General features: G+C 46.9%; 1 protein-coding gene across 2 annotated transcripts in view; it reads right to left on the reverse strand.

Moving 5' to 3' along the window:
- The window catches only part of LOC128705716 (gastrula zinc finger protein XlCGF57.1-like), a 39,104-nt gene extending 22,930 nt beyond the window's left edge, over window positions 1–16,174 (reverse strand). Inside the window, exons 1-2 of one of the 2 annotated variants that reach the window (XM_070104773.1) lie at window positions 16,052–16,174; window positions 513–703 (exon numbers count right to left, since the gene is read on the reverse strand). The gene's annotated coding sequence lies outside the window, so the exon portion shown is untranslated. The remainder of the gene's footprint in view (window positions 1–512; window positions 704–16,051) is intronic. The other variant, XM_070104774.1, reaches the window with a different exon arrangement.
- Between the last annotated feature and the right edge of the window lie 6,550 nt (window positions 16,175–22,724).

A 22,724-nucleotide genomic window follows, 5' to 3' on the forward strand; every position in this document is an offset into this window, starting at 1 on the left:
ACTGGTCTAAGAGGAATACAGTAATGGTCTGACAAAACAGACTACAGTGGACCCCCGCATAACGATTACCTCCGAATGCGACCAATTATGTAAGTGTATTTATGTAAGTGCGTTTGTACGTGTATGTTTGGGGGTCTGAAATGGACTAATCTACTTCACAATATTTCTTATGGGAAAAAATTCGGTCAGTACTGGCACCTGAACATACTTCTGGAGTGAAAAAATATCGTTAACCGGGGGTCCACTGTAATAGGGATGTCCAGTTTACTGAAAATTCCTTTATATCAAACATTTCAATTAAGCGGATGTAAACTGCTTAATTGATCAATTACTAGACACAGACAAACAACCAATAAAATATACTCAGTCTGCTGTATTGACAGACTACTGGATATACTAAGAATAAACCTGAGTACAATACAGTATTATCTGTAAATGAAACTAGTAAGAAAATGGGTTAAAGGTACAGCACAGTACAATACAATAAAGTACACTACAGTAATTTATCTTACCTCTTCTGGTGGATACATGAGCTTTCAGATGCACAGTACAATACAGTATTCTCAAGTCATGTAGTGGTGACCCAAAGCAACTTTTTCTGAGTCAGTGGAGCTGTAAACTCCGGCAGTAACATTGCAGACGATGTGGGAGACAGACAGGTAGATGGTGAGGGAGATGTAGATGGTTCAGTACATGTAGATGTCTGAGGAGATGTAGATGGTTCAGTAGATGTAGATGTCTGAGGAGATGTAGATGGTTCAGTAGATGTTGATGTCTGAGGAGATGTAGATGGTTCAGTACATGTAGATGTCTGAGGAGATGTAGATGGTTCAGTAGATGTAGATGTCTGAGGAGATGTAGATGGTTCAGTACATGTAGATGTCTGAGGAGATGTAGATGGTTCAGTAGATGTAGATGTCTGAGGAGATGTAGATGGTTCAGTACATGTAGATGTCTGAGGAGATGTAGATGGTTCAGTACATGTAGATGTCTGAGGAGATGTAGATGGTTCAGTAGATGTAGATGTCTGAGGAGATGTAGATGGTTCAGTACATGTAGATGTCTGAGGAGATGTAGATGGTTCAGTACATGTAGATGTCTGAGGAGATGTAGATGGTTCAGTAGATGTAGATGTCTGAGGAGATGTAGATGGTTCAGTAGATGTAGATGTCTGAGGAGATGTAGATGGTTCAGTACATGTAGATGTCTGAGGAGATGTAGATGGTTCAGTAGATGTAGATGTCTGAGGAGATGTAGATGGTTCAGTAGATGTAGATGTCTGAGGAGATGTAGATGGTTCAGTAGATGTAGATGTCTGAGGAGATGTAGATGGTTCAGTAGATGTAGATGTCTGAGGAGATGTAGATGGTTCAGTAGATGTAGATGTCTGAGGAGATGTAGATGGTTCAGTAGATGTAGATGTCTGAGGAGATGTAGATGGTTCAGTACATGTAGATGTCTGAGGAGATGTAGATGGTTCAGTAGATGTAGATGTCTGAGGAGATGTAGATGGTTCAGTAGATGTAGATGTCTGAGGAGATGTAGATGGTTCAGTAGATATAGATGTCTGAGGATATGTAGATGGTTCAGTAGATGTAGATGTCTGAGGAGATGTAGATGGTTCAGTACATGTAGATGTCTGAGGAGATGTAGATGGTTCAGTAGATGTAGATGTCTGAGGAGATGTAGATGGTTCAGTACATGTAGATGTCTGAGGAGATGTAGATGGTTCAGTACATGTAGATGTCTGAGGAGATGTAGATGGTTCAGTAGATGTAGATGTCTGAGGAGATGTAGATGGTTCAGTACATGTAGATGTCTGAGGAGATGTAGATGGTTCAGTAGATGTAGATGTCTGAGGAGATGTAGATGGTTCAGTACATGTAGATGTCTGAGGAGATGTAGATGGTTCAGTACATGTAGATGTCTGAGGAGATGTAGATGGTTCAGTAGATGTAGATGTCTGAGGAGATGTAGATGGTTCAGTAGATGTAGATGTCTGAGGAGATGTAGATGGTTCAGTACATGTAGATGTCTGAGGAGATGTAGATGGTTCAGTAGATGTAGATGTCTGAGGAGATGTAGATGGTTCAGTAGATGTAGATGTCTGAGGAGATGTAGATGGTTCAGTACATGTAGATGTCTGAGGAGATGTAGATGGTTCAGTAGATGTAGATGTCTGAGGAGATGTAGATGGTTCAGTAGATGTAGATGTCTGAGGAGATGTAGATGGTTCAGTACATGTAGATGTCTGAGGAGATGTAGATGGTTCAGTAGATGTAGATGTCTGAGGAGATGTAGATGGTTCAGTAGATGTAGATGTCTGAGGAGATGTAGATGGTTCAGTACATGTAGATGTCTGAGGAGATGTAGATGGTTCAGTACATGTAGATGTCTGAGGAGATGTAGATGGTTCAGTAGATGTAGATGTCTGAGGAGATGTAGATGGTTCAGTACATGTAGATGTCTGAGGAGATGTAGATGGTTCAGTAGATGTTGATGTCTGAGGAGATGTAGATGGTTCAGTAGATGTTGATGTCTGAGGAGATGTAGATGGTTCAGTAGATGTAGATGTCTGAGGAGATGTAGATGGTTCAGTAGATGTAGATGTCTGAGGAGATGTAGATGGTTCAGTACATGTAGATGTCTGAGGAGATGTAGATGGTTCAGTAGATGTAGATGTCTGAGGAGATGTAGATGGTTCAGTACATGTAGATGTCTGAGGAGATGTAGATGGTTCAGTACATGTAGATGTCTGAGGAGATGTAGATGGTTCAGTAGATGTAGATGTCTGAGGAGATGTAGATGGTTCAGTACATGTAGATGTCTGAGGAGATGTAGATGGTTCAGTACATGTAGATGTCTGAGGAGATGTAGATGGTTCAGTAGATGTAGATGTCTGAGGAGATGTAGATGGTTCAGTAGATGTAGATGTCTGAGGAGATGTAGATGGTTCAGTACATGTAGATGTCTGAGGAGATGTAGATGGTTCAGTAGATGTAGATGTCTGAGGAGATGTAGATGGTTCAGTAGATGTAGATGTCTGAGGAGATGTAGATGGTTCAGTAGATGTAGATGTCTGAGGAGATGTAGATGGTTCAGTAGATGTAGATGTCTGAGGAGATGTAGATGGTTCAGTAGATGTAGATGTCTGAGGAGATGTAGATGGTTCAGTAGATGTAGATGTCTGAGGAGATGTAGATGGTTCAGTACATGTAGATGTCTGAGGAGATGTAGATGGTTCAGTAGATGTAGATGTCTGAGGAGATGTAGATGGTTCAGTAGATGTAGATGTCTGAGGAGATGTAGATGGTTCAGTAGATGTAGATGTCTGAGGAGATGTAGATGGTTCAGTAGATGTTGATGTCTGAGGAAATGTAGATGGTTCAGTAGATGTAGATGTCTGAGGAGATGTAGATGGTTCAGTAGATGTAGATGTCTGAGGAGATGTAGATGGTTCAGTAGATGTTGATGTCTGAGGAAATGTAGATGGTTCAGTACATGTAGATGTCTGAGGAGATGTAGATGGTTCAGTAGATGTAGATGTCTGAGGAGATGTAGATGGTTCAGTACATGTAGATGTCTGAGGAGATGTAGATGGTTCAGTAGATGTAGATGTCTGAGGAGATGTAGATGGTTCAGTAGATGTAGATGTCTGAGGAGATGTAGATGGTTCAGTAGATGTAGATGTCTGAGGAGATGTAGATGGTTCAGTACATGTAGATGTCTGAGGAGATGTAGATGGTTCAGTAGATGTAGATGTCTGAGGAGATGTAGATGGTTCAGTACATGTAGATGTCTGAGGAGATGTAGATGGTTCAGTAGATGTAGATGTCTGAGGAGATGTAGATGGTTCAGTACATGTAGATGTCTGAGGAGATGTAGATGGTTCAGTACATGTAGATGTCTGAGGAGATGTAGATGGTTCAGTAGATGTAGATGTCTGAGGAGATGTAGATGGTTCAGTAGATGTAGATGTCTGAGGAGATGTAGATGGTTCAGTACATGTAGATGTCTGAGGAGATGTAGATGGTTCAGTAGATGTAGATGTCTGAGGAGATGTAGATGGTTCAGTAGATGTAGATGTCTGAGGAGATGTAGATGGTTCAGTAGATGTAGATGTCTGAGGAGATGTAGATGGTTCAGTAGATGTAGATGTCTGAGGAGATGTAGATGGTTCAGTAGATGTAGATGTCTGAGGAGATGTAGATGGTTCAATAGATGTAGATGTCTGAGGAGATGTAGATGGTTCAGTAGATGTAGATGTCTGAGGAGATGTAGATGGTTCAGTAGATGTAGATGTCTGAGGAGATGTAGATGGTTCAGTAGATGTAGATGTCTGAGGAGATGTAGATGGTTCAGTAGATGTAGATGTCTGAGGAGATGTAGATGGTTCAGTACATGTAGATGTCTGAGGAGATGTAGATGGTTCAGTAGATGTAGATGTCTGAGGAGATGTAGATGGTTCAGTACATGTAGATGTCTGAGGAGATGTAGATGGTTCAGTACATGTAGATGTCTGAGGAGATGTAGATGGTTCAGTACATGTAGATGTCTGAGGAGATGTAGATGGTTCAGTACATGTAGATGTCTGAGGAGATGTAGATGGTTCAGTAGATGTAGATGTCTGAGGAGATGTAGATGGTTCAGTACATGTAGATGTCTGAGGAGATGTAGATGGTTCAGTAGATGTAGATGTCTGAGGAGATGTAGATGGTTCAGTAGATGTAGATGTCTGAGGAGATGTAGATGGTTCAGTAGATGTAGATGTCTGAGGAGATGTAGATGGTTCAGGCTTACTTATTTTACATTGGGAGATGTAAAATAAGAGTCAGGTTTAAAGACTGAATCCAACTTAATTTGTTTGACACACTGATGTTCAGCAGAATAAACATTACTACCAGCAATGTGCTGTTGAACATACTATTTCTGTAATGTTGCCTTGTATCTTGGGCCATTTTCAAATACAGTGGACCCCCGGTTAACGAACTTTTTTCATTCCAGTAGTATGTTCAGGTGCCAGTACTGACCGAATTTTTTCCCATAAGGAATATTGTGAAGTAGATTAGTCCATTTCAGACCCCCAAACATACACGTACAAACGCACTTACATAAATACACTTACATAATTGGTCACATTTGGAGGTAATCGTTATGCGGGGGTCCACTGTACATCCTGGGAGCAACTGATGAACCTTTTAGGAAAAACAGAATCCATGGCATGGCAAATTTTATCCTCAATTTACATTGATCTAAATGAACATCATGATGTTTACCTGGAGTTTACCTGGAGAGAGTTCCAGGGGTCAACGCCCCCGCGGCCCGGTCTGTGACCAGGCCTCCTGGTGGATCAGAGCCTGATCAACCAGGCTGTTACTGCTGGCTGCACGCAAACCAACGTACGAGCCACAGCCCGGCTGGTCAGGAACAGACTTTAGGTGCTTGTCCAGTGCTGTGCTAATAAAAAATGCCACAATTTTTCAACTGTCTTTTAAAGAAAAACTGTGAATAGATTACATCTTAATTAGTGGTCTACTGTATATAAAAGAATAAGAAGTAGGTGGGGAGGTGAAAGCGAATAAATTAGAGGAGACAGCTGGGGAAAGAAGAATGAGAAGAGGAGCAAGTGGTGGAATTAAAGGCAAAGACAGTGGTAAGGGAGAAAAATTAGCATACGAGAGGTTTTTTACAATGTAAAAACCTCTTGTGTGTTAATTTGTGAGGAGTGCCTATATCTCTTTACAATGTCAAGATTCACTTTTGAACATTAATACGTAAGTTAATTTCAGTACAGATACACGTGAGTACAATTATCATACCAAGCAACATATGTGTAAATCACCTAGGATAACCCCCAAAAAACGTCAGTGTCTTATTTCCAGTGGAACCCTTATGACAGAGATTTGCAAATTGTGTCAAAGCAAATAAGTAAGTTAATTTAGACAAAGATATACAATGTTAGGTAAGACACATATGCAACAGTTAGACAACTTTATTCCGAAACGTTTCGCCTACACAGTAGGCTTCTTCAGTCGAATACAGAAAGTAGGCAGGAACAGTAGAGATGTGAAGACGATGTAATCAGTCCATCACCCTTAAAGTCGTAGAATTTGAGGTTGTCAGTCCCTCGGCCTGGAGAAGTACAGTTCCTGACTATGGAACTGTACTTCTCCAGGCCGAGGGACTGACAACCTCAAATTCTACGACTTTAAGGGTGATGGACTGATTACATCGTCTTCACATCTCTACTGTTCCTGCCTACTTTCTGTATTCGACTGAAGAAGCCTACTGTGTAGGCGAAACGTTTCGGAATAAAGTTGTCTAACTGTTGCATATGTGTCTTACCTAACAACCTGTCGGTATTGTATACCATTTTGATGTTCAAAGATATACAATAAATACAATCATCATACATACTGTAAATTACCTGAAAAATATGAATACATTTATTCATTTTTTGTACAGTGGTGTGCTACAAGTTAATAAATTATACAGTATGGCGATACTCACAAGATGTGCAAAAAAAAAAAAAAAACACTTATGCGCAGCTCATGACGTTTATTATAGGAGATGATCTGAAGGAGGGGTGTTAATGTTGCAGTTTAAAAACTGTAGTGTAAAGCACCCTTCTGGCAAGACAGTGATGGAGTGAATGATGGTGAAAGTTTTTCTTTTTCGGGCCACCCTGCCTTGGTGGGAGACGGCCAGTGTGATAATAAAAATAAATAAAATAATATGATCGTCATGAGCTGTTTCTTCAGTAAAAAGACTGAAAATAAGATTAAGATTTGTCAGGATTTTTAATGTGGGGGAGGGTTAGACACCCAGGATAATCCAGGGTAGGGAGGGTTAGACACCCAGGATAACCCAGGGTAGGGAGGGTTAGACACTCAGGATAATCCAGGGTAGGGAGGGTTAGACACCCAGGATAATCCAGGGTAGGGAGGGTTAGAAACCCAGGATAATCCAGGGTAGGGAGGGTTAGACACCCAGGATAATCCAGGGTAGGGAGGGTTAGACACCCAGGATAATCCAGGGTAGGGAGGGTTAGACACCCAGGATAATCCAGGGTAGGGAGGGTTAGACACCCAGGATAATCCAGGGTAGGGAGGGTTAGACACCCAGGATAATCCAGGGTAGGGAGGGTTAGACACCCAGGATAATCCAGGGTAGGGAGGGTTAGAAACCCAGGATAATCCAGGGTAGGGAGGGTTAGACACCCAGGATAATCCAGGGTAGGGAGGGTTAGACACCCAGGATAATCCAGGGTAGGGAGGGTTAGACACCCAGGATAATCCAGGGTAGGGAGGGTTAGACACCCAGGATAATCCAGGGTAGGGAGGGTTAGACACTCAGGATAACCCAGGGTAGGGAGGGTTAGACACCCAGGATAATCCAGGGTAGGGAGGGTTAGACACCCAGGATAATCCAGGGTAGGGAGGGTTAGACACCCAGGATAATCCAGGGTAGGGAGGGTTAGACACCCAGGATAATCCAGGGTAGGGAGGGTTAGAAACCCAGGATAATCCAGGGTAGGGAGGGTTAGACACCCAGGATAATCCAGGGTAGGGAGGGTTAGACACCCAGGATAATCCAGGGTAGGGAGGGTTAGACACCCAGGATAATCCAGGGTAGGGAGGGTTAGACACCCAGGATAATCCAGGGTAGGGAGGGTTAGACACCCAGGATAATCCAGGGTAGGGAGGGTTAGACACCCAGGATAATCCAGGGTAGGGAGGGTTAGACACTCAGGATAACCCAGGGTAGGGAGGGTTAGACACTCAGGATAATCCAGGGTAGGGAGGGTTAGACACCCAGGATAATCCAGGGTAGGGAGGGTTAGACACCCAGGATAACCCAGGGTAGGGAGGGTTAGCCACCCAGGATAATCCAGGGTAGGGAGGGTTAGACACCCAGGATAATCCAGGGTAGGGAGGGTTAGACACCCAGGATAATCCAGGGTAGGGAGGGTTAGCCACCCAGGATAACCCAGGGTAGGGAGGGTTAGCCACCCAGGATAATCCAGGGTAGGGAGGGTTAGACACCCAGGATAATCCAGGGTAGGGAGGGTTAGACACCCAGGATAATCCAGGGTAGGGAGGGTTAGACACCCAGGATAATCCAGGGTAGGGAGGGTTAGACACTCAGGATAACCCAGGGTAGGGAGGGTTAGACACCCAGGATAATCCAGGGTAGGGAGGGTTAGACACCCAGGATAATCCAGGGTAGGGAGGGTTAGACACCCAGGATAATCCAGGGTAGGGAGGGTTAGACACCCAGGAAAATCCAGGGTAGGGAGGGTTAGACACCCAGGATAATCCAGGGTAGGGAGGGTTAGACACCCAGGATAATCCAGGGTAGGGAGGGTTAGACACCCAGGATAATCCAGGGTAGGGAGGGTTAGACACCCAGGATAATCCAGGGTAGGGAGGGTTAGACACCCAGGATAATCCAGGGTAGGGAGGGTTAGACACCCAGGATAACCCAGGGTAGGGAGGGTTAGACACCCAGGATAACCCAGGGTAGGGAGGGTTAGCCACTCAGGATAATCCAGGGTAGGGCAGGTTAGACACCCAGGATAATCCAGGGTAGGGCAGGTTAGACACCCAGGATAATCCAGGGTAGGGCAGGTTAGACACCCAGGATAATCCAGGGTAGGGAGGGTTAGACACCCAGGATAACCCAGGGTAGGGAGGGTTAGACACCCAGGATAATCCAGGGTAGGGCAGGTTAGACACCCAGGATAATCCAGGGTAGGGAGGGTTAGACACCCAGGATAACCCAGGGTAGGGAGGGTTAGACACCCAGGATAATCCAGGGTAGGGAGGGTTAGACACCCAGGATAATCCAGGGTAGGGAGGGTTAGACACCCAGGATAACCCAGGGTAGGGAGGGTTAGACACCCAGGATAACCCAGGGTAGGGAGGGTTAGCCACTCAGGATAATCCAGGGTAGGGCAGGTTAGACACCCAGGATAACCCAGGGTAGGGAGGGTTAGACACCCAGGATAACCCAGGGTAGGGAGGGTTAGACACCCAGGATAATCCAGGGTAGGGCAGGTTAGACACCCAGGATAACCCAGGGTAGGGAGGGTTAGACACCCAGGATAACCCAGGGTAGGGAGGGTTAGACACCCAGGATAATCCAGGGTAGGGCAGGTTAGACACCCAGGATAACCCAGGGTAGGGAGGGTTAGACACCCAGGATAACCCAGGGTAGGGAGGGTTAGACACCCAGGATAATCCAGGGTAGGGCAGGTTAGACACCCAGGATAACCCAGGGTAGGGAGGGTTAGACACCCAGGATAATCCAGGGTAGGGCAGGTTAGACACCCAGGATAACCCAGGGTAGGGAGGGTTAGACACCCAGGATAATCCAGGGTAGGGAGGGTTAGACACCCAGGATAATCCAGGGTAGGGAGGGTTAGACACCCAGGATAATCCAGGGTAGGGAGGGTTAGAAACCCAGGATAATCCAGGGTAGGGAGGGTTAGACACCCAGGATAATCCAGGGTAGGGAGGGTTAGACACCCAGGATAATCCAGGGTAGGGAGGGTTAGACACCCAGGATAATCCAGGGTAGGGAGGGTTAGACACCCAGGATAATCCAGGGTAGGGAGGGTTAGACACTCAGGATAACCCAGGGTAGGGAGGGTTAGACACCCAGGATAATCCAGGGTAGGGAGGGTTAGACACCCAGGATAATCCAGGGTAGGGAGGGTTAGACACCCAGGATAATCCAGGGTAGGGAGGGTTAGACACCCAGGATAATCCAGGGTAGGGAGGGTTAGAAACCCAGGATAATCCAGGGTAGGGAGGGTTAGACACCCAGGATAATCCAGGGTAGGGAGGGTTAGACACCCAGGATAATCCAGGGTAGGGAGGGTTAGACACCCAGGATAATCCAGGGTAGGGAGGGTTAGACACCCAGGATAATCCAGGGTAGGGAGGGTTAGACACCCAGGATAATCCAGGGTAGGGAGGGTTAGACACCCAGGATAATCCAGGGTAGGGAGGGTTAGACACTCAGGATAACCCAGGGTAGGGAGGGTTAGACACTCAGGATAATCCAGGGTAGGGAGGGTTAGACACCCAGGATAATCCAGGGTAGGGAGGGTTATACACCCAGGATAACCCTGGGTAGGGTGTGTTAGCCACCCAGGGTAGGGAGTGTTAGGCACCCAGGATAACCCTGGGTAAGGAGTGTTAGCCACCCAGGATAACCCTGGGTAAGGAGAGTTAGCCACCCAGGATAACCCAGGATAGGGAGAGTTAGCCACCCAGGATAACCCAGGGTAGGGAGTGTTCGCCACCCAGGATAACCCAGGGTAGGGAGTGTTAGCCACCCAGGATAACCCAGGGTAGGGAGGGTTAGCCACCCAGGATAACCCAGGGTAGGGAAGGTTAGCCACCCAAGATAACCAAGGGTAGGGAGGGTTAGCCACCCAGGATAACCCAGGGTAGGGAGTGTTAACCACCCAGGATAACCCAGGGTAGGGAGGGTTAGCCACCCAGGATAACCCAGGGTAGGGAAGGTTAGCCACCCAGGATAACCCAGGGTAGGGAGGGTTAGCCACCCAGGATAACCCAGGGTAGGGAGTGTTAGCCACCCAGGATAACCCAGGGTAGGGAGAGTTAGCCACCCAGGATAACCCAGGGTAGGGAAGGTTAGCCACCCAGGATAACCCAGGGTATGGAGGGTTAGACACCCAGGATAACCCTGGGCAGGGAGGGTTAGCCACCCAGGATAACCCTGGGTAAGGAGTGTTAGCCACCCAGGATAACCCTGGGTAAGGAGTGTTAGCCACCCAGGATAACCCAGGGTAGGGAGTGTTAGCCACCCAGGATAACCCAGGGTAGGGAGAGTTAGCCACCCAGAATAACCCAGGGTAGGGAGAGTTAGCCACCCAGGATAACCCAGGGTAGGGAAGGTTAGCCACCCAGGATAACCCAGGGTAGAGAGTGTTAGCCACCCAGGATAACCCTGGATAGGGAGGGTTAGCCACCCAAGATAACCCTGGATAGGGAGGGTTAGCGACCCAGGATAACCCTTAGCAGGGAGGGTGAGCCACCCAGGGTAGGGAGGGTTAGCCACCCAGGATAACCCTGGGTAGGGAGTGTTAGCCACCCAGGATAACCCAGGGTAGGGAGTGTTAGCCACCCAGGATAACCCAGGGTAGGGAGAGTTAGCCACCCAGGATAACCCAGGGTAGGGAGAGTTAGCCACCCAGGATAACCCAGGGTAGGGAAGGTTAGCCACCCAGGATAACCCAGGGTAGGGAGTGTTAGCCACCCAGGATAACCCAGGGTAGGGAGAGTTAGCCACCCAGGGTAGGGAGAGTTAGCCACCCAGGGTAGGGAGAGTTAGCCACGCAGGATAACCCAGGGTAGGGAAGGTTACCCACCCAGGATAACCCAGGGTATGGAGGGTTAGCCACCCAGGATAACCCAGGGTAGGGAGGCTTAGACTCCCAGGATAACCCTGGGAAAGGAGTGTTAGCCACCCAGGATAACCCTGGATAGGGAGGGTTAGCCACCCAGGATAACCCTTAGCAGGGAGGGTTAGCCACCCAGGGTAGGGAGGGTTAGCCACCCAGGATAACCCTGGGTAGGGAGTGTTAGCCACCCAGGATAACCCAGGGTAGGGAGTGTTAGCCACCCAGGATAACCCAGGGTAGGGAGGATTAGCCACCCAGGGTAGGGAGGGTTAGCCACCCAGGATAATCCTGGGCAGGGAGGAGTAGATACCCAAGATAACCCTGGGTAGGGAGTGTTAGCCACCCAGCATAACCCAGGGTAGGGAGAGTTAGCCACCCAGGATAACCCAGGGTAGGGAGAGTTAGCCACCCAGGATAACCCAGGGTAGGGAAGGTTAGCCACCCAGGATAACCCAGGGTAGGGAGTGTTAGCCACCCAGGATAACCCAGGGTAGGGAGAGTTACCCACCCAGGATAACCCAGGGTAGGGAGAGTTAGCCACCCAGGATAACCCAGGATAGGAAGAGTTAGCCACCCAGGATAACCCAGGGTAGGGAAGGTTAGCCACCCAGGATAACCCAGGGTAGGGAGTGTTAGCCACCCAGGATAAACCAGGGTAGGGAGAGTTAGCCACCCAAGATAACCCAGGGTATGGAGAGTTAGCCACCCAGGATAACCCAGGGTAAGGAAGGTTAGGTACCCAGGATAACCCAGGGTAGGGAGTGTTAGCCACTCAGGATAACCCAGGGTAGGGAGAGTTAGCCACCCAGGATAACCCAGGGTAGGGAGTGTTAGCCACCCAGGGTAGGGAGAGTTAGCCACCCAGGGTAGGGAGAGTTAGCCACCCAGGATAACCCAGGGTAGGGAGGGTTAGCCACCCAGGATAACCCTGGATAGGGAGGGTTAGCCACCCAGGATAACCCTTAGCAGGGAGGGTTAGCCACCCAGGGTAGGGAGGGTTAGCCACCCAGGATAACCCAGGGTAGGGACTGTTAGCCACCCAGGATAACCCAGGGTAGGGAGGATTAGCCACCCAGGGTAGGGAGGGTTAGCCACCCAGGATAACCCTGGGTAGGGAGTGTTAGCCACCCAGGATAACCCAGGGTAGGGAGTGTTAGCCACCCAGGATAACCCAGGGTAGGGAGAGTTAGCCACCCAGGATAACCCAGGGTAGGGAGTGTTAGCCACCCAGGATAACCCAGGGTAGGGAGAGTTAGCCACCCAGGATAACCCAGGGTAGGGAGAGTTAGCCACCCAGGATAACCCAGAGTAGGGAGTGTTAGCCACCCAGGACAACCCAGGGTAGGGAGAGTTAGCCACCCAGGATAACCCAGGGTAGGGAGTGTTAGCCACCCAGGATAACCCAGGGTAGGGAGAGTTAGCCACCCAGGATAACCCAGGGTAGGGAGAGTTAGCCACCCAGGATAACCCAGGGTAGGGAGTGTTAGCCACCCAGGATAACCCAGGGTAGGGAGAGTTAGCCACCCAAGATAACCCAGGGTAGGAAGAGTTAGCCACCCAGGATAACCCAGGGTAGGGAAGGTTAGCCACCCAGGATAACCCAGGGTAGGGAAGGTTAGCCACCCAGGATAACCCAGAGTAGGGAAGGTTAGCCACCCAGGATAACCCAGGGTAGGGAGAGTTAGCCACCCAGGATAACCCAGGGTAGGGAGGGTTAGCCACCCAGGATAACCCTGGGTAGGGAAGGTTAGCCACCCAGGATAACCCAGGGTAGGGAGAGTTAGCCACCAAGGATAACCCAGGGTAGGGAAGGTTAGCCACCCAGGATAACCCAGGGTAGGGAGTGTTAGCCACCCAGGATAACCCAGGGTAAGGAGAGTTAGCCACCCAGGATAACCCAAGGTAGGGAGAGTTAGCCACCCAGGATAACCCAGGGTAGGGAAGGTTAGCCACCCAGGATAACCCAGGGTAGGGAGTGTTAGCCACCCAGGATAACCCAGGGTAGGGAGAGTTAGCCACCCAGGGTAGGGAGAGTTAGCCACCCAGGATAACCCAGGGTAGGGAAGGTTACCCACCCAGGATAACCCAGGGTATGGAGGGTTAGCCACGCAGGATAACCCAGGGTAGGGAGGGTTAGACACCCAGGATAACCCTGGGTAGGGAGGGTTAGCCACCCAGGATAACCCTGGGTAAGGAGTGTTAGCCACCCAGGATAACCCTGGATAGGGAGGGTTAGCCACCCAGGATAACCCTTAGCAGGGAGGGTTAGCCACCCAGGGTAGGGAGGGTTAGCCACCCAGGATAACCATGGGTAGGGAGTGTTAGCCACCCAGGATAACCCAGGGTAGGGAGTGTTAGCCACCCAGGATAACCCAGGGTAGGGAGGATTAGCCACCCAGGGTAGGGAGGGTTAGCCACCCAGGATAATCCTGGGCAGGGAGGAGTAGACACCCAGGATAACCCTGGGTAGGGAGTGTTAGCCACCCAGGATAACCCAGGGTAGGGAGTGTTAGCCACCCAGGATAACCCAGGGTAGGGAGAGTTAGCAACCCAGGATAACCCAGGGTAGGGAGATTTAGCCACCCAGGATAACCCAGGGTAGGGAGTGTTAGCCACCCAGGATAACCCAGGGTAGGGAGTGTTAGCCACCCAGGACAACCCAGGGTAGGGAGAGTTAGCCACCCAGGATAACCCAGGGTAGGGAGTGTTAGCCACCCAGGACAACCCAGGGTAGGGAGAGTTAGCCACCCAGGATAACCCAGGGTAGGGAGAGTTAGCCACCCAGGATAACCCAGGGTAGGGAGAGTTAGCCACCCAGGATAACCCAGGGTAGGGAAGGTTAGTCACCCAGGATAACCCAGGGTAAGGAAGGTTAGCCACCCAGGATAACCCAGGGTAGGGAGAGTTAGCCACCCAGGATAACCCAGGGTAGGGAGAGTTAGCCACCCAGGATAACCCAGGGTAGGGAGAGTTAGCCACCCAGGATAACCCAGGGTAATGAGGGTTAGCCACCCAGGATAACCCAGGGTAGGGAGAGTTAGCCACCCAGGATAACCAAGGGTAGGGAGAGTTAGCCACCCAGGATAACCCAGGGTAGGGAGGGTTAGCCACCCAGGATAACCCTGGGTAGGGAAGGTTAGCCACCCAGGATAACCCTGGGTAGGGAAGGTTAGCCACCCAGGATAACCCAGGGTAGGGAGAGTTAGCCACCCAGGATAACCCAGGGTAGGGAAGGTTAGCCGCCCAGGATAACCCAGGGTAGGGAGTGTTAGCCACCCAGGATAATCCAGGGTAGGGAGAGTTAGCCACCCAGGATAACCCAGGGTAGGGAGAGTTAGCCACCCAGGATAACCCAGGGTAGGGAAGGTTAGCCACCCAGGATAACCCAGGGTAGGGAGTGTTAGCCACCCAGGATAATCCAGGGTAGGGAGAGTTAGCCACCCAGGATAACCCAGGGTAGGGAGAGTTAGCCACGCAGGATAACCCAGGGTAGGGAGAGTTAGCCACCCAGGATAACCCAGGGTAGGGACAGTTAGCCACCCAGGATAACCCTGAGTAGGGAGGGTTAGCCACCCAGGATAACCCTGTGTAGGGAGAGTTAGCCACCCAGGATAACCAAGGGTAGGGAGAGTTAGCAACCCAGGATAACCCAGGGTAGGGAGTGTTAGCCACCCAGGATAACCCAGGGTAGGGAGAGTTAGCCACCCTGGATAATGCAAGAAAATCAGTGTCATCAAGCACTGTCTGTCTTATTTCAATTTTGGTCCTCAATGTTGTCCCCCAGGATGCCACCCACACCAGTCACCTAACACCCAGGTACCTACTTACTTCTAGGGGAACAGTGACAGCAGGTGTAATGAAACATGTCCAAAGTTACCATCCGTGCCTGGGATTGAACCTGGACCCTGAGTGTTTACCTGGAGTTTACCTGGAGAGAGTTCCGGGGGTCAACGCCCCCGCGGCCCGGTCTGTGACCAGGCCTTGTCAACCAAGCCATTACCCACAAAATGTTCCCTTTAATAAATGGTCCAAAGTGCAGATAAATGTCTGTTTACACAGTGAATTATAGACCAATTAACCAAGTGCTGTTAATGTCTTCCACGATTAAGTACATTTAGGCCCCGACGGCCTGGTGGCTCAAGCTCCCGCTTCACACACGGAGGTCCCGGGTTCGATTCCCGGCGGAGTGGAAACATTTCGATGCGTTTCCTTACACCTGTTGTCCTGTTCACCTAGCAGCAAGTAGGTACCTGGGTGTTAGTGGACTGGTGTGGGTGGCATCCTGGGGGACAAGATTAAAGACCACAATGGAAATAAGTTAGTCCTTGATGACGCACTGAATTCCTGGGTGGCTAACCCTCCAGGGTTAAAAATCCGAACAAAATCTTATATTAGTCACAGGTACACAGCAAGTATGCATCATAGTGTAAATTACCTGGAATAATCCACCAAAAAAGTCAGTGTAGCTATTTAAAAATTTTGCTTCAGATATGATATATTGGTGCAAAATTTTGTTAATAAATCTGAAAAATTTAATATGGTCCAGAAACAATGTTTTTGTCAAATTTTCTGGGACTAGTGCCAAATTTGTGTGGTAAAACTATTCCCACTTACCTCAGGCACTAGTGGATCCCAGATACAAGATGAACACCGTGTTACATCAATGGTATTAACCTCAGACATCAATGGAACCTCAAGGTTATCAACTGTTGATATATCTTTGTTTGGGTTATAAGGGCCACTGACGGCTTAGGTTATAATGGCCACTGACGGCTCACACGGTGTCCAACACGGCTTCCAGACCTTGTATACTTTTTAAATGAGATTTAGATTTAGATTTTTATTTTGACAAATTACATGGTTGTACAGAAGTATATAACAGTTGGGTGTATATGCCGAAAGCCCCTCTGTATGCTGAGTATTTCAGGCAAACTTAAATATTAACTTAAGAACATAGTTCATATAGTCATTAGATGAGTTGGAGTGAGTACAGGAGAATTAATATTATATCAGGTGATGCTACGTGCTTTTGATAAGTCTAGTATAGACTTTTTACACTATTGAATTAGTTAATAAAGATTACAGTATTGCAATGTAACAATTTAAAACATTTTACAATATGATGTATTACAATTTAGTACTATTCAAAACAATGAAATTTGGTATTACAATATAACAATTTACATTATAATATACTGTATTACAATCTACTACTATTTAAAACAGTGTAAAGACTCCAAACATCACCTTGAAAAATGCTTATTGGTTATAGGTTTAAAGATACGAGACATGTAATAATTGATTATTTTATTATAATGTACAATATGTGTCAGTATGTTTTAAACTGTAATCCGTACCTGGTTTCTGTATTTTTGCTTGACACTTATAGTGGGCTGAAAAATCACCTCTTGCAATGTCCAGCAATAGTCTGCAAGCATTCTTGTGCCCCATTTGCCCTGGTACCATTTTTCCATGGTTGAAATATCTTGGTGAAACCTTTCACCATGTTCGTCACTAACTGCCCCACATTTCGCTGGAAAAAAGTCTAAATGTGAGTCCAAAAAGTGGATTTTCAGTGACATGTTACATACCATGTTCTTGTAAGCCTTGATGAGGTTTTCCACCAATTCTTCATAGTTGCCTTCCCTTCTGTTTTCGAGAAATCCCTTCGCCACTAACTTGAATGCTTCCTAAAACAGCTTTCTCCTCCCCATGAAGGTCTGATTCAAAGTCGCCATCTTTAAGTTCTCGAATCTGAGGACCAGTTAAGACCCTCTCTTATCTTAGCGTCTCTCAGTGAGGGGAATTTTGATGTAAAATACTTGAATCCCTGACCGGATTTGCCCATAGCTTTTACAAAGTTTCTCACGAGCCCCAGTTTTATGTGTAGTTGTGGTAGCAAAATTTTGTTTGGTTCAATGAGAGGTGGATGTTGAACATTTTTCATCCCAGGCTCCAATGACTGACGAGGTGGCCAGTCTCTCCTGATGTAGTGGGAACCTCTTGCACGGCTGTCCCAGTCACATAGAAAGCAGCAGTACTTGGTGTATCTGCTCTACAAGCCCATCACAGGAGCAACAACCTTTAAGTTACTACAGAGCTGCCATTGATGCTCATCATATTTCATGCATTGCCTATGAAAACAGAAGACTCGGCAGGAGATGCAACATTCTCCCGATGAAAAGCAGAGGCGCCACGAGTACACTGAGAGACAACACAATAAGTGTCCGGGGCTCAAGACTGTTCAACTGCCTCCCAGCATATATAAGGGGGATTACCAATAGACCCCTGGCTGTCTTCAAGAAGGCGCTGGACAGGCACCTAAAGTCAGTACCTGACCAACCGGGCTGTGGTTAGTACGTCAGTTTGCATGTGGCCGGCAGTAACAGCCTGGTTGATCAGACCCTGATCCACCAAGAGGCCTGGTCTCAGACCGAGCCGCGGGGGCGTTGACCCCCGAAACCCTCTCCAGGTATATACTTTATATTCTCTTAAGTTTCTTTCAAATGTGGTGCATAACCCACGTGCATATTAACAGCTTGCTCAGTGAATATTTATTGTAAATTTAAAATTTAAAAAGTGTTTGGCTAGGAAAATCACCTAACTTTCACCTCAAAATATAAACTTGGACATCACAACCACCTTCCATGACTGCTGGAACAATAATGAAGGTCAGTCAGACTGTGAGTGTGGTAAGAAACAACGACCTTCTGTTACTGCTGGAACAATAATGAAGGTCAGTCAGACTGTGAGTGTGGTAAGAAACAACGACCTTCTGTTACTGCTGGAACAATAATGAAGGTCAGTCAGACTGTGAGTGTGGTAAGAAACAACCACCTTCTATGACTGCTGGAACAATAATGAAGGTCAGTCAGACTGTGAGTGTGGTAAGAAACAACCACCTTCCATGACTGCTGGAACAATAATGAAGGTCAGTCAGACTGTGAGTGTGGTAAGAAACAACCACCTTCTGTTACTGCTGGAACAATAATGAAGGTCAGTCAGACTGTGAGTGTGGTAAGAAACAACCACCTTCCATGACTGCTGGAACAATAATGAAGGTCAGTCAGACTGTGAGTGCGGTAAGAAACACACCGCCACAAGCCTGTTGGAACCTGTTGTGACACGCAGGTGTATACTGAAAAGTGGAACTAACAAACAATTTTAACCGTGATATTCATTATCAGTGACCTAAAATTAGCTGGAAATTGCTAATCTGGTCTTGGAAGAATTTTGGTTGTGCAAGACAGGTATACAATACCGACAAGATGAAAGTTAGTTATTGTTAGTTAGTTATTAGTTAGTATTGTATACCTGTCTTGCACAACTTGTCAGGCACTGCAACATCATGGAATCTTGGTTCAGAGGACATCTACATCACCTTCACGGCTGCTGCAACTAACCCATCAATTTGGGAAGGACCTACTTCCACTGGGGAATCCCGCCTACCAGTGACTATGTCCTCGTCTGCTACCCGTCCCTTTCACTGACGCCTATATAAGCGCCAGTCTCCTGGTCCGTCGTGCTCTGCCCGATCACACAGTTACTCTACACTCAAGAAGCCTCCCTTCGACCCCGCCGGGGTGGGGAATTTATATTCTACAAACGCCACATCCTTTTCACAGTGCTGTCGCATCGTGTGAAAATCAAGCCTGTGAACGGTGCAATTAATGATTCCTCGAAGTTAGCTTTAGCTACCGTCGTTAGGACCTACCTGCAGGTCAAATTTACGGCAATCCACTCTCTGAAGGACTCCTTCATTGTCGTCTGCACAGACGACACGGAAGCATCAAAACTAATGGACGACTCTTCAATCAGGATCCTACAAACACAACAATTCACTCTATCCCCGTCTCCATTCTTGAAGTCGAAACGTTCGGTCTTTGTGAAAAGACTGGACAATATGGTCACCTCTCTCTCTACTGAAGCACCGAAGACATCTATTGAGGAACAAAACACCTGGGCCTCGGTAGACAGCATCTCCAAGATTCCTAACGCCTCATATATGCTAAAGATTACATTCTCAGACATCTCCATGGCTGCCCAAGCTCTCTCTGACGGTCTGGCCATCTCATATTACCACATTCACCCTAGTCATATAGAACAAGAACGTTTCACATACATCTCCCACTGCTGGACCTGCTACTGCTGGACCTGCTACTGCTGGACCTGCTACTGCTGGACCTGCTACTGCTGGACCTGCTACTGCTGGACCTGCTACTGCTGGACCTGCTACTCCTATAAACACACCACCAAGGACTGCCCCATCAAGGTTAGTTTAGTTTAATATGTTTATTATGCACCCCATACCCATCCTGTGGGCGGTAGTCAAAAGATTACAGAGGTACATAATTGGTCCAGGGACTGGACTCCAAAGTTTTGATAGCTGAGCAAGTTACAGAGGTAATGAACTCACAATTTACAAAGGTAATGAACTCACAATTTACAAAGGTAATGAACTCCAGGTAAGTCTGGTCACAATCATGACAAGTTACAAAGGTAAGAAGTTTTGTTCAAAATGTGGGAATGATGGACACGATTTCAGATCCTGCACCATTACTACAGCACCAACATGTCTTAACTGCAAGGGTAATCATCATACCCTTGCAGCTAAGTGCCCACTCAGGAAAGAAATCATATTGAAGAAAACTGAAGTTCTGAAGAACACCTCCAATTCACCCACATACGCTGCAATAACCAAACCACAAACCGACACCACCAAGACTCTACATGCTAATCTACAGGCACCATCGCCCAGCAACTCCCTCTCTCTACTCCCCGACGGAGATTCCTCCAAGGTGCTGTACTACATGGTGTATGCACACCTTGCAAACGCAGCAAACCCGGGCACTTTCAACACCATTATTAACAAACTATTCCGTCTGAACAACATGCCTGCCTTTAATTTTCCGGACTCCACACCTTCAGGGGGCTGTAGGGCAAATTTCCGCGCGCGCTCACCGAAAAATCGAGAAAATATGGAAATTGAGTTATATATACTGAAAAATAGCTCAACTCTTTGGCAATACAATGGTACCAGAATGAATGTTCTACGACGTTTCTACAAGAAATTATAGTCATTTATATCAGGTATGGTGACGGCGATGTTGGTACCGAGTCTGCTCACGGCCCATATATTTTTTGGAGTTGTTTCCTTGTTTTTTATCGCCTTTTCTTGCATTATTCTTTCTAATATAATAACTGACTATTTGGCATCATAAAACAGTAGGTGGAGCTTATCGGCAGACTTAGTGACTACCGGGAACCAGACGGGAACGCTCAGCAGTGTTCCTGCTCCCGAGGTGCCAGCCAGGAATCGCCCATTATTACGCTTATATCAGCTTATATATCAACTCTACGGCTTATTTGTCTATCAGAATTGATCTAATATGATATAATAAACACTCTAAATAACATACAAATATGTTATATACTCTAGACTGAATAAAATAGGCCATAATATGGCCCAGAGATTATCGGGAATATTTCGATATAAAAGTGTAATTGGTCACTCTGTCGTCTCTGAGTAAGAGAAAACGGTGTTTTGAAGAGTAACTGCACTAGAACATCAGTTTACTAAGAAATACACCCAAACAAACGCGATTTTCGCGATTTTTTTTTTTTTTTTGAGACGGGGGCCGGCCGGCGCTCTCGGCCGATATCTCGGAAGTAACTTATTCAACAATTGTTAAACTTTCTTCCTTTATTACTGAATTAAATGGAATATAATACTTACAAAAGTTGTAGAATAATGATTTCTCTTTTTGTCTGTGACCAAATTTTGGAAATATTCCAAATACTTTGGGAGTTATGTGGGAGTAAAGGGCAGATGTTTTTGCAATATTCCAGGAACTAACAAACTTTTTTTTTTGTGAAATAAAGATACGTTCATTTAAAGAAAAGGAGTCACAGAAAATAAGAATAAGCATTGTTCTCTCGGCACCAAGTGTCCAAACAACCTTACGTAGTCCCATATAGGAGAAAAGTTTAACACTATGGCATTTTCAGTAAATCAGTCATTTCCCAGTTGTTGTTTGAGGTATATTTTTGATAAATATTTTCAAGAAAGAGTGAAACGACTTTGTCTTGTGTACCAAAACTGGAGAAAATCGGACAGTAAACAACGGAGTTACAGATTTTGCCCGACGGCCCCCTTCAGCAGACATCCTCAAGATCCTTCCCAACGTCCTGAACTTTACTGCACCTGCAGACCTGTCTCCTGCCCAAGCAACTGCTCCTGTAACTTCTATAACCACTTCCACCGCTGACAACGTTGATCATGCTGCCTCAACCACCGTCTCCCACCTCTCCCAGCCTGCTGTTACACAACCGTTACACCTCTTCACTGCTCCTGTCGACCCTCAGTCACCTGCTACCACCATTGTAGATTCTCCCAATGAATCCACTCCAGAAGAGGAAGATAACGACGACTCCAGTAAACCCTCATGGGAAAACCTTACCTTCTACACTTCTCCTTCAAATACTAACACCATGACCTGTACTGAACTCTACAAAAGCCTCGGTGCTGGAACAGTCAAGTATGCATGTGAATCACCGCTTCACTTCACACTCACCCAAGTTCTTGAGTTCATCAAGCCTCTACGTTTCACCTTCAGTAACAAGGCTAAATTATACCACCTATCTAGGAGCAGCTTCAAAAAGTTCGAAAATGGCTCCATTGCTAACCTGCCTCCTCAGTTACTCATATAACTCCCATATGTGTTCTACCCTCTGATGTGACCTAGCCTGCTGCCAACTACTCAAGATTCAAGACTTCAACTACCACAAGTTCGGTGCAACAGTCTCTGCTATTCCTGTTCTCAAGTCTGTCCCATGATCGCCTTAGCTGCTGGGTTAACCTCTGGCTCTATTTCTCTGACTAAGAACACTCCTCTCCAGAGCTATTCTTCATCTGTCCCGTCTTCCCCGCTCATCCCACTGGGACCTTACCTAAACTTATTTGCTATTGTTTACTTTTGCCTGTGCTTCAGAATCTCTACAACTACGGTGCTCTAAACACCACCTCCAAGGCTGAGGGACTGATTACCTCATCTTTTGTATATAGTTCTTCTGATTTCTTATTATGTCCAAGAATCTGTATTGATAAAGCCACTGGATGGCGAAACGTCTACAATAAAGATAACCAGATTTTGCACAAGTGTCTTAACTGTCATCAAGAATTTTGGTTGTTGACCAGTGATATGTTCGGGGAAGATATGTTATTCAGAGCTGAGCCATGAAAGAAAAGGAACAAAAGTTTCTTAGTAAATAGAAATAGAAACTTCCC

The sequence above is a fragment of the Cherax quadricarinatus genome, chromosome 94, assembly GCF_038502225.1.
Source record: "Cherax quadricarinatus isolate ZL_2023a chromosome 94, ASM3850222v1, whole genome shotgun sequence".
Classification (NCBI taxonomy): Eukaryota; Metazoa; Arthropoda; class Malacostraca; order Decapoda; family Parastacidae; genus Cherax; species Cherax quadricarinatus.